Raw genomic sequence first — 15,947 nt, 5'->3', positions numbered from 1 at the left:
CTCTTCCTTTTAGAAGACAAACCTCCTCCCCTTATATTGCATGATAAAAGATTCATGGGCCAGAACTATTTTTCACCTTCATCCCACTAACACCCTCCTTATCCCTCAGCTCCATAGCGTCAATTAAACTCACAATCTCCGATTCCTTCTTTGAACTAACATGTTAATGATGTCGCACTTGGTTAGTGGTGATAAATATAGAAATTATATCATACATTGTATAATAATATTAGTTTGACGTTTAATGTATGTATTTAACCTCGCAGGTCATACTTTCGCATCACCCAATCAAACTATCAACAACAGCCAATCTGGTACAGGTATAAGGGTTATTGTTTTAAGTATACGATAACTATTTTAACACACACCCACACACACACACACACACATATATATATATATATATATATATATATATATATATATATATATATATATATATATATATATATATGTATTTTTATATGAGCATAATTATTATTGTTGTATCAGGTGATATGCATGTTAATGGATCTTTGGAGGATGTAGTAATATCATATGTTGATATGGAAGGTAGAGATAATAACGCATCATCACGTCATCCTCAAGGTATGTTCATTAACTTTCTCCCTAAAAAAAATGTAGCTTATATCCAAAGATATATGAAATTGCAAATTATACATTGTTAAATCTTATAATTTATCCACCATACGTTGAGTTTTTATTTGTATTTTAGATTTTAGATTTTAGATAATATTCAGTAATTAATATTAACCTCCTACATGTAGAATCACAACATGCTTTTTGAGCAAAATAAAAACTATATTAATCATAATCAAATTTAATCTAGACTAAAAATTACACCACAAAAACTATTAATATAAAAAAAAATGTGACATACCATAATTTTCAAGATAAACAACTTACCTCTCTCACATAAAGAGTTTAGGAAATCATCTCCATCTTATGTAAATAACCCATTTTTTCTTAAATTCATAGATCCCATGAATCCCTCCTTTTCTAATTACTTATTATAATCTTTCGCTCTTACGTGCCTCTCAATAATTTTTTTCACCTTTACTGTTCCAATTGCAAAATGAAGTTGCACTCTACTTCTTTTTGTTTTGGTTTGTGTGTTTGTAAACTGAAATACAAACTACAATATGAAAGTTAACGAAACGGGTTTAACTCTACATAGCACACAACAAACATGCATGCAACATATGTAAACTGTCTACATGTACCATGTATTGATGTTTTATATGGGTAACAATGAAAAGAAAATAGGCCAGCCCTAAAATCTACGTATACACTTAATATATAGTTATAGAAAGTTATAAATGCACCATTCGATATGATGAGTTCTTATTTGTATTTTAGATTTTAGATAATATTCAGTAATCAATATCTATCCGCTGCATGTAGCCTCACGACATCCTTTTCGAGCAAGATACAATATTGCTCGAAATTTCAACAATAACATGATGATGGCAAAATCTCGGTTGCCTAATCCAACTACCCGTAGACGTTGCAACGCACGACTATTTCACCACGAATCACGTGACACATGTTGCTCTGGTGGGAAGGTATCATTTCCAAGGGTTGATGCTCCTACAGAATTGCAAGAACTATTTTCGGATGGTTCAGCAGAAGGAAAACATTTTAGGCAGCAAATTCGAAGTTACAACCATGTCCTCTCTTTCACTTCGATTGGTGTTCACGTCGATGAAAATATTCTTGCGTCTGGTCGTGGTATATATACATTTCGTGCTCAAGGAGCTTTTTACCATAACATCGGCGGTTTCTATCCAAATGAGGGTGACAGGCTGCGCTTCGTACAGTTATACATCTATGACACAGATAACGAGCTACATAATAGAATGCAGGAAAATCCACGACTACACCAGACTGTGGTTCAAAAACTACAACAATTGCTCCATCAGTATAATCCGTTTGTAATTAGGTTTAGACAACTGTCATTACTTCCAAATATCAGTGACTGTAGCCTCATACTCAAAGAGCGTCCAAGTAATCACACTCAATATAATCTTCCATCTGCAGAACAAGTCGCTGCAATTATTGTTGGAGGTGATACTGAATCTATGGCATATGGAATGGATATTAATGTCATTTGCCATGATGGAAATCTAAAGAAAGTACAAGAAACAAAAGGATATTATGATCCCTTGTAGTATCCTATATTGTTTCCATTTGGGACACATGGTTGGGATGTTAACACGATAAATTGTAATGGACGAAAAGTGTCATGTCGAGCGTATTACAGCTACATGCTTCAGGTACATTTAAGTTATTTTTTAGTATATATTAGAATTGCATAAATATAATTTGAAAAATAGTTGGTTTACTATCGACATGTTTTTTTATCCACCGTAGATTCGTCCAAGTGATCAATCAATGTTGTTAAATGCGGGTCGACTATTACAACAATATGTCGTAGAAAATCATGTCAAAATTGAATCCGGGAGGTTAAGGTGGATTCAAGAACACCAGGAAAATATACATGCTGAAGTGTACCAAGGTTTACAAGATGCTTTGCATGTTGGTGAAACTAATGCAGGTATGCATTAGTATTTAGTTTTAGATTAATAACTCTTTGTTTGTTTAATCACAACCAATCATATATCCTAAATCTAACGCATTACATTAACCATCGTAGAAAATATTGGAAAAAGAACAATATTACCATCATCATTTATTGGAGGTCGTCGAGACATGACACAATGTTACGAAGATGGCATGGCTATTGTTCTTAATAGCGGTAAACCAGATATTTTTTTGACCATGACGTGCAATCCTTCTTGGTGTGAGATAACATCAGAACTTCTACCTTTTCAAACACCACAAGATCGCCCAGATTTACTAACGAGAATATTTCGTTCTAAATTCGAGCAACTGAAGGATGATGTCATTAACAAAGGACTCTTAGGAAAGGTTAAAAGTTACATGTATGTCACTGAATTTCAAAAACGAGGATTGTCGCATGTGCATATGTTGTTGGTCTTGGAAAGTAACGACAAGTTGCGTGACCCTAAAGATTACGATAGTGTGGTTAGAGCTGAAATACCTAAATTAGAATGCGAACCACAGTTGCATGAAGCAGTTGTAAAACATATGATCGACGGACCTTGCGGCGTACTCAATCAAAGATCTCCATGTATGAAAGATGGCCAATGTAAAAAAAGGTACCCAAATAATTTTGCGATGAAACGCGTCAAGGCACTGACACATATCCATAGTATAGGAGAAAGTTTGACGAACCTATAACTATAGGTAGAGATAGGTCTACTGATAATAGATGGGTGGTTCATTATAACCCTTGGTTACTGTTAAAATATGACTGTCATATAAATGTAGAGGTTTCCAATAGTATTAAAAGTATCAAGTATCTATACAACTATGTGTGCAAGGGCCCCGATCGTGTGTCTATGGAGGTTCACAAAGGATCATACATGGACGAAGTCCAGCAATATGTTGATGCGAGATGGATTTGTGCTCCCGAGGCAATATGGAGAACTTTCCGATTCACTCTTTACCGATTATATACTTCTGTTGAAAGACTACAGATTCACTTGCCAGACCGCCATCAAGTGCGCTTTTATGAACACCAAAGAATTGCAGACATCTTAAATAATGAACACAACTCCAAAACAATGATCACAGAATTCTCTGCGCTAAATCAAAGAGATCCGGAGGCAAGGAATTATCTGTATAGAGAGATACCAGAGCACTATTGTTGGAACAATATGGGCAAGGAATGGCATCGCAGGCGATCAACGAGAAAAGTTATTGGAAGAATCTATATAGTATCACCTTCGGAGGGGGATAAGTTCTACTTGCGATTATTTTTATCTCATGTCAGAGGTCCAACTAGTTGGGAATATCTTCTTACAAATAATGGCATTCCATTTAATACGTTTAAAAAGTCAGTTGAGGACCGAGGATTTTTGGAGACTGATCATAGTATTCGTGATTGTTTGGTTGAGGCCGCGGGTCTCCAAATGCCATATGCTTTGAGAAGGGTGTTCGTGACGATTCTAATATTTTGTGAACCTACTGATGTTAGAAGTCTTTGGAATGAGTTTTTTACACATATGACAGAGGATTATCAAGCAATGAACAATGGTGTGGAATTAGTCTTGACTAATATGTTTTTGAAGGATTTGAATGAACTCTTAGGCCAACATGGCAAAAAATTGAAGATTATGATCTCCCATCATTATCTCGTGATACAATAAAGGAGAATTTAAACCCAAGTGTCATACAAGAGGAGTTAGTGGTTGATATCCCAAATGAAGATATTGAATCTGTTGCTAAATTAAATAATGACCAGATGATTGCATTCAAAACCATTATGAATGTCATTGATCAAAAATACAGTGGGGTATTTTTTGTAGATGGCCCAGGCAGAACAGGTAAAAAATTCCTTTATTGAACATTAATGGCAACTTTACGAAATAGAGGAGAAATTGTCTTGGCAACTGCATCATCTGGCATGGCTGCAACACTGTTACCCGGTGGTAAGACTGCACACTCTCGATTTAAGATACCTATCTGTGGTGTCGTTTTTTTACCTCCCCGTTACACTTGGGAGGACTGCACGCTAGACCCTTCACGTGGAATTTGGAAGGAGAATGCGTCCGTGGCGGGATGAATTTTGTTTCAATTCTTCCTACGATATCACACGAACTTTTTAATTATCCTACGAGGAGGAAAGGGGAAAAAGATCTCAAATAAACCCTAGGATTTTGCTAAGTGTGGGGATTCACCTAGACTAGAAATTCTGGAGTCCGGGAGGTCGATTATGCATAGGGAAGGTTTTAAGCACCTTACATATTCGTAGTACTCTACGAGAACCTTCTCTGTGTCTATGTGTTTGTGTTTGTTGCTGATTGATTGGGAAAGTTTCTCCTTTGTTTTAGGAGAAGGAATTGAATTGAATTAAAAGAAAGACAGATTGACTATTTTTGGTTTTTTATTAGCTCGCTGAGATTCCTTGTGAACCTCATGCCTACATATCCCGAATGGAAGTCAGAGCTTTTTGTAGTTCGGAGAACTAATTAGGGAAATTAATGATTTTTGGTGCCTTGCTTGAGGCTCAAGGTTGAAGCTTGAATTAAATCTCTGTTTACAGTAAAGAGACATGAAATCATCTTTACAGAGAGGTATTTCTACTATTCCACCACAAACATTTTAAAAGAGTGACAGAAAAGGTGAATTCATTTCATTAAAGAGAGGGACCTTACTTGTGTGTTTGCAAGTATGCCAGTCACGTGTCTCTTGAATGAAAGAAGGATTCTCATCCAAATTAGGGAAAGTGTACAAGTCTGGGTTTGTTTTCCTCAGAGCATGCCTTTCAAACTCCTAAATGGGAGAATGTTTGAAATTGAAATTGAAATGTTTGTTTGTTTGAATGTGGTGAGATAGGAGAAATATCTCTCTATAGAGATTAACTATGTTTATCTACTGTTTGAAAGATTTGATTTTTTAGCTGGCTTGTATGAGGCCCAAGCTTGAGGCTTTTGATTGATTTTTAATGACTCTAGAAAATGACTTTACTGGAAATTAACTGAAGAGATTTGTGTTCTGTACAAAGCCCAGAATTGAGGCTGACTTTTTATTGGGGAATATATTATTTATTTTTGCTGCCTTGTATGAAGCCCAAGGTTGTGGCTCACTCTTACTAGGAAAGACACTATTTTCTGCATTGTACAAAGCCCAAGGTTGTGGCGGACTCTTAAAGAAACTAAATATGGATGACTCTATGGGGAAAAGATCCTAAAGGTTAGAAATCTTTTGACACAGGGAATATGGTTTATATGCCTTGTACAAAGCCCAAGGTTGTGGCTACTTGAAGGTGAAGGACTTACTGGGGAAAAACCCTAGTCTGGTGAATTGAGCAAACCTGAGTCTTGATGACTGGTGTCTAATCAATCATAGGTGAATAGAATGAAGCTTTTGAGTCCTATGATTGTATTGGAGACTATTCCTTTTATTGATTGATCCTTTGTCTGTGCTCTTTTGTCCTTGAATCATCCTCGATTGAATACCATATGAATAAGTGACTGCTCTGAGTATCTGTTTTGAATTTGATGAAAATTCTGGAGATGTGACATCTCAGGGGGATCAAAATTAGGGTATGACACTATCGAGATACAACCGGGTTCCATCTGTGGTATTGAAAAGCAAAAAGATCTTGCAAACCTCATTAGAGTGGCAGCTGCAATAATTTGAGATGAGGCCCCAATGATAAACAAAAATTGTTTAGAAGCCTTGAATCGATCATTGCAAGATATTTGTAGCAACAATGCTCCATTTGGTGGAAAGGTTATGATCATGGAGGGAGATTTTCGTCAAGTTCTTCCTGTTGTAAAGAAAGGTACTAAGGCACAAATGATTTCGGCGTGTATTGTTCAGTCTCATTTATGGGCTCATACCAAGATTTTGCGGTTGCGTCAAAATATGCGGTCACTCCACGACCAAGAGTTTGCAGAATTTCTTACTCGCAATGGTGGTGGTGTTTAACCTACCAAACCAGATGACATGGTTAGATTACCTTCACAAATTGCAATCCCGTGGGAGGGTGAACATTCTATACAAGTGTTTATCGAACATATTTTCCCTGAATTAGAATTGCATGGATGGGATGCCCCTTATTTGGTACGGAGAGCTATTTTGACACGAACAAATGACGAGGTTCAAAAATTGAATGATATAATCATCGATCAGTTTCCAGGAGAAGAACGTGAGTTGTTGTCGTTTGACGAGGTTGAAGGGGATACTCATAGTTTATACCAGCAAGAATTTTTAAACTCAATTGCACATGGTAGTTTGCCACCACGTATTCTAAGGATTAAAAAGGGTGCACCATTGATGTTGTTGCGAAATCTAGATCCTAGATATGGACTGTGTAATGGGACGCGGTTATCATGCCGTAGTTTATTTATGAATATGTTGAATGTGGAAATCTTGACAGGAAGCAACATGGGAAAACGAGCTTTCTTGCCAAGAATTAAAATAAAAACATCTACAAGTGATGGGTTGCCTTTTGTACTAAGTAGAAAGCAGTTTCCTGTGCGACTAAGTTTTGCAATTACAATAAATAAAGCACAAGGACTAACCATTCCAAATGTTGGAATATATCTTCCACGACATGTTTTCAGTCATGGACAATTATATGTGACTTTATCCAGAGGTGTCTCACAGGCTACGAAAAGAGTTTTGATCAGGGAGGGAAAATTACAGGGAGAAGATGGTGAATATACAAAAATTGTAGTCTTTAAACAAATTCTTTTATCGCATCCGCAAGTATTCACTAACTACAATATAAAAATTCATTACACATTAATTTGTATATTTGTTATAGTAAATACGATTGAATATTTTGTATTTTTTGCTAATGACTAACTCTAAAATTATCCTTTGATTTACTATACAGGCAAGCTAAAATACAGTGAAATCTTCCAATTATGTAAGGAGTTGAGACTGAAGAATGTTGAACCTCACTACAATACAAAAGTGTGTTATACCGAAATATTTTTCTAATGTCATTGTATTATGTCAATTGGGTCATTGCTCCTCACACTATTATTGTGCAATCAATTTTAGATGGGACACTTTAAATATAAATGGAACACATGGAAGGACGAACAAACTATTTCTTCCATCGACAAACCCGACAATAAGGTGTATTTACATGTTTATGCAGAGTAAATGTGAAAAAACTGTATGTTGCATTTTTCATCACCATTTCATTAATACTTTTATCATCCTTATTAAAACAGGTAAAACGTTTGCAAATTTACTCTCTCGGTTGGAGCTCCATCATGATAACAGATAAAACACAACTTTGGAAAATGGTGAAAAGAGAAATATTATCTCAAAGGATAGAGAGGTTTTTATATTATTCATTTACAACTTTTTAGCCCTAACATATTTTTGGAGGCATTGATTTAATGTTTATTTATTGGTTCATCTCTGGATATAAAACCATGTATATTATTTAAGTTAATTGTTTAATTTTTTTAGCATGAATCCATGTAATTCAAGCATAGAAAAGAGTTGTTGTTCTACCAAATCTACACTAAAACAATCTATCTCTATTCTTCAGGTATTACATTATTTATATTTTATACTATACCAAATTATACTTTACGAGTAACATGTTTTAAATGTATTTGTTTGTTGATCATATATTTCGTGATGTATTTGTAGTTTTTTAAAACTCAAGACTTCGTTGATAAAGGGGTGTATGAAGAATTGATTCGACTATTTTCAAAGTATGAAAAACATTATATTACACTAATTACTATTAATACTACACTATCTTTTTCTCTAAAAGATTATAATGTGAAAGTCTTACATTTTTACTCATTACTGTGGAAATCAATTGCAGGGAAAAAGATAATTCTTCCCACAAAGATTTCATGTTCAGCCTTCCTCATAAAGAGCGTCATTGATTACACACGATAAATTGTGCAATGTATGCACCGGTCTTTGAATACAATTTAATGCATGTGTTTGTTTCCCATTTTCAAAGTGTGATAATATTATTAGCATGTTTAGAGATCATACATTCAATGGTATCTTAAATTTGTTTACTTCTACTAATACTATCTATATATGAATTATTTTTAGCAGGACGTATAACTCAAACTTAGGAAGAGCCATATGTGTTATTGAATTAGTGTCCTAAGGTCATGTAGGAAAAAGATAGGGCTCATAACACAATTTTAAACGAAGCCATTTATGTTGTGTCTAACTATTAATTTTTTTAAATGTGTCGTACAACAGAAATACCTCCTTAAAAGATGTACAAATATTTTTTTTCTCTGCTGTGCACATTAAAAAAGTGGCCAGACAAGCACGAGAGTGCCCGTCTGAACGCTAGTCTTAATGAAATAAACTTAACTACTTATTTTTATGGCATCAATTAGAAAACAAGATATATTTTTTTTCATCGTACTCTATTTTTTCCTTGATTATATGCAAGCTTGCTGCAGATTTGTGACATATAAATTTTACCTGTTTATTATTTCTCTCTTTTCTCTTAAAAAACATGTGAATTATATATATATATATATATATATATATATATATATATATATATATATATTTCCTTAATCAAAATTAGTTTCTCTAAATTCAAAATTTGTTTTCCACTAAGAGAAACTAAAATTTGATTTTTCTTTGAATTGGAATTGATTTCTCTTAAAGTTGAAATCCTTCTTGTTCATGTTTCAAAGTCACAAATCGAAATCAATTTCTCTCGGGTGAAATCCATCTATTCATGTTTTGAAGTCAAGAATCGAAATCAATTTCTCTTAAAGCCAAAATTACTCTTCTTCTTGTTTTGAAACCATTCTTGTTCTCGTTCTGGTTTCTCTCAGAGCCGATTTCGTTTATATTTTCGTTTGTTGATGTTATTTACATAGTTGGATATTAATATATTATACTCTTGATATTAAATGCTTTTTTATTTTGTAGAGGCTTTATCTTATCTGTCATTCAGTTTATTGAAGTAATTGATTTGAGGCATATATGAGTTTATATTGCACTTTTATTGATAATTTTCACTACGATGTTATCTAAGCGAAGCTGAACATGCGATGACAGGTCAGGTGTTAACTATTTCAGTTTTAAAATCTTACAAATGAGCAGGTGTTTGTTTGTGTAAGTGTGACACCTCATGTGTTTAAGTGTTTATTTAACAATTTAGTCCTTAAATTATGCGTGGAAAATTAGAGTGTTACATAACTAGGTCTTTTAACATTCATTTCCGACCATTTGCAGAAGTACAGCAAAAACATTTTAAGCTCCTAACATCATTAGCATTTGATTTCAGTTGTGATTTAGAAAAGAAAATACAAGTCTTAAAGAATGGTTTAAGGATCATTGAACATTGGATTGTAAGGTGCTTAAATGGACCTGAGCATATTAGAAGCATTGATGCATTTCAAGCTTCTATCCCTTAGAAGTTATTATTTTGGTCACCATTTAAGAAGCCACTAGAAATTATGTTGTGAGATTTTATTTATTTTTCAAAAAAAATATAACATCTTTGAAAAAGAAAACAAGTTATATATTTAGGAACACACATGCAGAGATACGTGGTATCAATTTTTATGGCTTTTGCATTTTCGGGTAATGAAAATAACACTTAATTTTTGGGTAAAATTTCTTTAGGAAAAAGACATTTTGAGAACTTTTTCAAAGAAGAAGATTGTGCTAGGCCGGTTCCGGAGGGTTTGAACCTTAAATCTTTAAGGAGTGAAGATAGAGAGTGGTTGGAAAGGGAGCCTACGGATGAAGAAATAAAAGAGGCGGTTTGGGATTGCGATGGCAACAAAAGTCCGGGTCCGGACGGCTACTCTCTCGAATTTTTCCAAGTTTGTTGGGATACTCTCAAGGAAGACGTGGCTAGATTCGTTCGCGATTTCTGTACTAAGTGGAGACTCACCAAGGATGCACATCGTCGTTTTAAGCTTTAATTCCTAAAGTTAAAAACCCGCCATCCTTATCCAAGTTTAGGCCTATTTGCTTGGTGGGTTGTTTGTATAAGATAATTGCAAAGCTTTTGGCAAAAAGGATGAGGAATGTGGTGGGGAAGTTAGTCTCTTGTAACCAAACGGATTTTGTTCCGGGTAGAAATATAACGGATGGAGTTTTAGTTGTGAATGAGGTTTTTGACCTAGCTAAAAGAGACAAAAGGAGTTGTGTGGTTTTTAAGGTGGATTTCGAAAAAGCTTATGACAGGGTAAGTTGGTCTTTCTTGAAGTATGTTTTGAGAAAAATGGATTTCGGGGAAAAGTGGTTAAGGTGGATGGAATGTACTATTTTCTATAGCGACATGTCCGTTCTCATTAACGGAAGCACCACAAAGGAGTTTAAAGTGGAGAAGGGGCTGCGTCAAGGCGACCCTTTATCTCCTTTTTTGTTCGTTTTGGTTACGGAAGTTTCATCGGCTTTGATGAGGAAGGCTATCCTTAATGGAGATTTCCACGCTTTCAAAATTAATCAAGAAGGGGAGATTAGTATGTTATAATTCGCGGATGACACATTAATAATTGGGGAAGGTGATACTTCTAATTTGTGGAGTATGAAAGTGGTTTTAAGGGGATTCGAGGTTATGTTGGGATTGAGGATCAACTTTAAAAAGAGCAACATCTATGGAATCAACGTGGGGAATTGGTATCTCGAGGCGGCATCTTCTTTTCTTTCGTGTAAAGTAGATAGACTTCCGTTTAAATTTCTTGGTGTCAAGGTGGGAGATAGTCGGAGGAAAATTTCCATGTCGCGAGATTTGATCTGTGCTTTGAAGCATAGATTGGCCGTTTGGAAGGGAGCTCATTTAAATTTAGCGGGAAGAGTTTGTTTCATAAATTCCATGTTGAATTCTATACATATTTATTCTCTCTCTTTCTATAAGGCTCCATCGAAAGTTCTAAATGAGATTACCTCGATTCAAAGGAAATTCTTGTGGGGTGGGTGTGACCTCAAAAGATCCATTTGTTGGGTTCGTTGGGACACGGTTTGTAAATCCTGTGAAGAAGGAGGGCTAGGTGTTAAGAATGTGGAGGTTATGAACGTGGCGTTATTAAGTAAGTGGAAATGAAGAATTCTATCGGATGAAGAGGTTGTTTGGAGGCGTATTCTTGAATCTAGATACGGCAACGTGGGGAGGAAAGTGTTAATAGGTGACAAGTCCGTTGTGGAGAATACGGATTCAATTTGGTGGCGAGATCTTTTAAAATCTGACAATTATGAATTACTTTTGAATCACAATTTTTCAGGTGCGGTGTCGTGCGTTATTGGTAATGGCAGAAACGTACCATTCTTGTACGGTTGCTGGGCGGACGAGAAGCCTTTGATGGGGTTGTTTCCTGACCTGTTCATGCAGGCAGCGGAGGACGGTATGACAGTAGAGGAGGCAGGCAAAACGACATCCGGAGGTGGCTGGTAGTGGCGTTTGGACTGTGTGCTGTAGAATTTCAATAGCAGCAGCAGTAGTTCAGGCCCAAGACGGCAGCAGTTCCTGGCTCTTTTGGATCGTGTCACTCTGTATGCTGGCAGTGAGGATGTGTTTCGGTGGAAGCTGAATGTGAAGGAGGTTTTTTCAGTATCTTCATGTTATCACAGGTTCTTTTCTAAGTTGTCTGGCCCTCCTATATTTGCTTGTGTAGTAAAAGCTGCAGCATTTATTTGGAAGATTCAAGCTCCATCAAAATCTCTTTTCTTCGGTTGGAGACTCATCCATGATAGATTAGCAACCAAAGACCATCTTTTCAAGAAAGGAATTTTGGACATTTTCGAGATTAAATGTGTCTTTTGTTCGGTGGAAGAGGAGCGTTTAGTTCACCTTTTAGGTGGTTGTCTTGTGGTGAAATCGATTTGGTTGAAGGTGTTCGAATGGTTAGGTTGCATTACGGATTTCTCGTTGGTTGATTTCATCACTTTCCCTTTCATCTCTAATAATGTGCATGCCATAGCTAAAAGGAAGATTATTGGAGCTATTTGGCTTGCTACGCGTTGGCATATTTGGTTGATCCGCAACGCGGTAATTTTCAAGGATGAAAAATTTAACTTCCTAGATTGTATGTCGGAAATTATGTTTAGCTCTTGGAAGTGGTTATTTTCTAGCGGTAAGATAGCAAAGAATTGTAATTTCCATGTTTGGCACATTTCTCCGCTTACTTGTTTCGAGTAGTGGGGAGTGGTCTTTTGTATCGGGAGGAGCACCCCTTATGCTTCGTCTTCGTTCAATATATTTCTTTGCCTATTAAAAAAAAAAATTCTTCAATATATTGTCTTGCTTCAATAATGTCCTTACTTTCGATTCATTAATTTATTCTATTGCACATAGGTTATGTTGAATAAGCTGTTAGAGCAACCTGTTGCGAAGCTTCAAGATATGTGGATTATTAAATTTGCAAATTATACATGCGTTATGGTTTGTCTGGTTATGATCCATTCTGTATGTATTTTAATGTTGGACTTACAACTATTATAATTTATTTTTTGTCCATTTGTATATAGATTGAGATCCAAAGCCTTTCTTGTACATATAAATGTTGAACTTACTCCATATTCAGGTTTATCTAAATAGAATCCAATATGGTGTAGATGTTGAAGAAAATATGACTAACTCAAAGTTTTCACAAGGCAAAAATAATCATATAAAGCATTACCAGTTAATAGACTTCTCTCATTTTAATATTTAACTTCTTATTTGATAACACGAAAACGTATAGTATATTTAGCTTAATTTACATGTATTATTGTCTTATTTTATTTCGATTTTATTACTCTGTTTCGTATTATGCCGGTATTTTGTGTTTGTTTCAGGTATTTATTAAATCAGGGCTCGCAAAAGAAATGATCAAATAAAGGAGCCAAAATGAAGAGAAAATTGCTAAAAGGACGCTTGCATTGATGGGGGTGCAAATAAGAAGAAAGAGGTCCACCATCAATGCTGCAGCCAAAGCCCAACGCAACAAGAAGAGAGCATGTGACGAGTGGAACCCACTGGGCCACGCCGTCCGTCACGGCCCCCTCCCTGCCGGTCGGCACCCCCCTATTTATTTAGTGTGTGACGTGAGTCATACACTCACGCCCAGAAGATACGTTCGTCAAAGCCCAGTTTCTCTCCGCCAATTTCTCCTCCGTAAAGCTTGCTACTGAGACGAAACAAATTCAAATCCAAGAATTTGAAGCAGCTCTATAAATACCCATCAAGACCAATTGAAAGGGTTACGAAATTTTACCCTATTGCCGTCATTATTTTTTCTGCAATTTCATTTTCCAGTTCAGTCTACTACTTCCAAACCACTTCCTGCAATAGATTTCCACACCGGAAATACTATTGCAAATTCAGTTTCTTTTTAAGCTTCAGATTTAGTTTTAGTTTTTAGGATTAGATTTAAATTCAGCATTTATTTCAAGTCCCAGATTCAAGAACAAGTGTTGCAAGATTATAATTTTCAGTCTGCAATTTAATTCAGGTTTATTTATTTCCATTAATTATTGTTTACTGTTCATGTTAATTTATCAAATTATGTCCGGATTAATTTATACCTGTTATATCTGTTCTGATTCGTCTATCAAAATAATGTCCGGCTAAATATTCATTATCAGTATGTAAAGTCATATAACTGAGGGAATCTAGTGACGCTATCAACGTAATTTATTAACGAAAATTTACTTATCTGGTTATAATTTCTAATGCTTAATTAAATTGTTTTATAACGAGAGTTAAAAACGATAGAAGTTAGATCAATAAAAACGAGAGTTTGAGGTTTTAACTGGACCGTAGGAATTAAGCATTAACCTTAAATACAACGAGAGCGCTTTAAGGTTAATTAGTCTTCATTTGTTTTCAAAAATCATTTTAAACTTTAATTGATACAGCGGGGCGCCCACTTAGGTTTAATAGTGAAATCATAATCAATAAACACGAGAGTGTGAGAGGAAGGTTTTTAAACTAATGATTTCTACAGAAAAGTAATTTAAAATTATGATCTGCGTCGATAATTTACTAGATCCCCGACGTCCGACTATTACATACCGATATAATTATCCTTTGATTTAATTTAATTCTATTCTTTTTATTTTCCCCCCTCTAATCTCAATCAATCAAACGATAGCCTTAGATTTACGTAGTAACGATTAACTACATTAGGTCGATTCTTAGTCCTTTGGGTTCGATATCTTTTAAAACTACGCGATAGACTGTGCACTTGCAGTCATAATCACATACATACCCACTTTGTCGCGATCAAGTTTTTGGAGCCGTTGCCGGGGACTAATTTAGTTGATATCGTAATTAACTGCTACGTTGTAGAGACTAAGGCAATTTAATTACTTTAATTACCTTTGTGCATGCCAAGTACTCGCTCTCGAAGTGAAGACTTAGTGCTGCCAATTCCCGAACCGGAGCGTTCTATCACTGTATCACGTCGATTACGACAAACTCGTACTCTTGTTCCTAATCCTACTTCTGAACCAGTTGAAGAATCAACCATGGGAGAACAGTCGCGTCCTCTCAAGTTTTACGCCATTCCTTCGCAAGCTGAACCACACAATAGCATTGCTGCTCCTGCTATTGAGGCGAACAATTTCGAGTTGAAGCCAATATTGTTGTCAGCAGTGCAACAAAATCAATTTTCTAGAAATCCGACAGAAGACCCTAATCTTCATTTGTCAGTGTTCTTGCAATATGCAGACACTGTGAAGGCGAATAATGTCAGTTCGGATGCGATCCGACTGTGCCTTTTTCCTTTTTCACAGAGGGATAGAGCTAGAGCTTGGCTCCAGTCTTTACTCGCGAATTCTATCACTACCTGGAATGAACTAAAGAAAGTCTTCCTGGCATGATATTTTCCACCTAGCAAGACCGCCATGCTAAGAGCCCAGATCAATGGGTTTAGACAAAAAGACAACGATTCTTTATTCGAAGCATGGGAGAGATACAAGGATATGCTGAGACTCTGTCCACACCACGGATTAGAAGAAATGTTAATTATCCATACCTTCAATAATGGTCTCCTCTACAATACGAGACTTACAATTGACGCCGCCGCAGGTGGCGCACTGATGGATAAAGCGTATGCTGATGCCTATGCACTTATCGAGAGTATGGCTTAGAATCATTATCAATGGGGAAGCGAGAGAGCTCAGTCAGAGAGAACTTCTGGAGAGAGATCTTCAACGAAGAATGGTATGTACGAGATAAGTAGCCTCGACTATGTTAACGCCAAAGTCGATGCCCTAACTCAGAAGATCGAAAACCTCACTGTAGCACCTGTAGCCGCCGTGGCTGCTGTTTCCCCCAATTGCGAAATATGCTGGACGTCTGGACATGTTGCCCCCGAGTGCCATCTTTTGGCAGGAGTTTCCCCTGAACCAGTGAACTATGCTCAAAGAAACCCTTACTCAAACACATATAACTCAGG

The 15,947-nt window shown here is 36.0% G+C and overlaps 1 non-coding gene and 1 pseudogene across 1 annotated transcript; one reads left to right on the top strand and one right to left on the bottom strand.

The window, feature by feature from the left end:
* The first annotated feature begins 244 nt into the window (after positions 1-244).
* On the top strand, positions 245-10,487 carry LOC131633148 (uncharacterized; annotated as a pseudogene).
* A 4,906-nt stretch (positions 10,488-15,393) lies between these two features.
* LOC131633161 (small nucleolar RNA R71) lies at positions 15,394-15,500 on the bottom strand. Its single transcript, XR_009293244.1, has one exon. It is a non-coding gene; the product is annotated as a small nucleolar RNA R71 (small nucleolar RNA).
* Between the last annotated feature and the right edge of the window lie 447 nt (positions 15,501-15,947).

Source organism: Vicia villosa, unplaced genomic scaffold (assembly GCF_029867415.1).
Source record: "Vicia villosa cultivar HV-30 ecotype Madison, WI unplaced genomic scaffold, Vvil1.0 ctg.001080F_1_1_3, whole genome shotgun sequence".
Taxonomy (NCBI): Eukaryota; Viridiplantae; Streptophyta; class Magnoliopsida; order Fabales; family Fabaceae; genus Vicia; species Vicia villosa.
The sequence above is the reverse complement of the archived record's forward strand: the minus strand, read 5'-3'. Positions and strand labels throughout refer to the sequence as shown.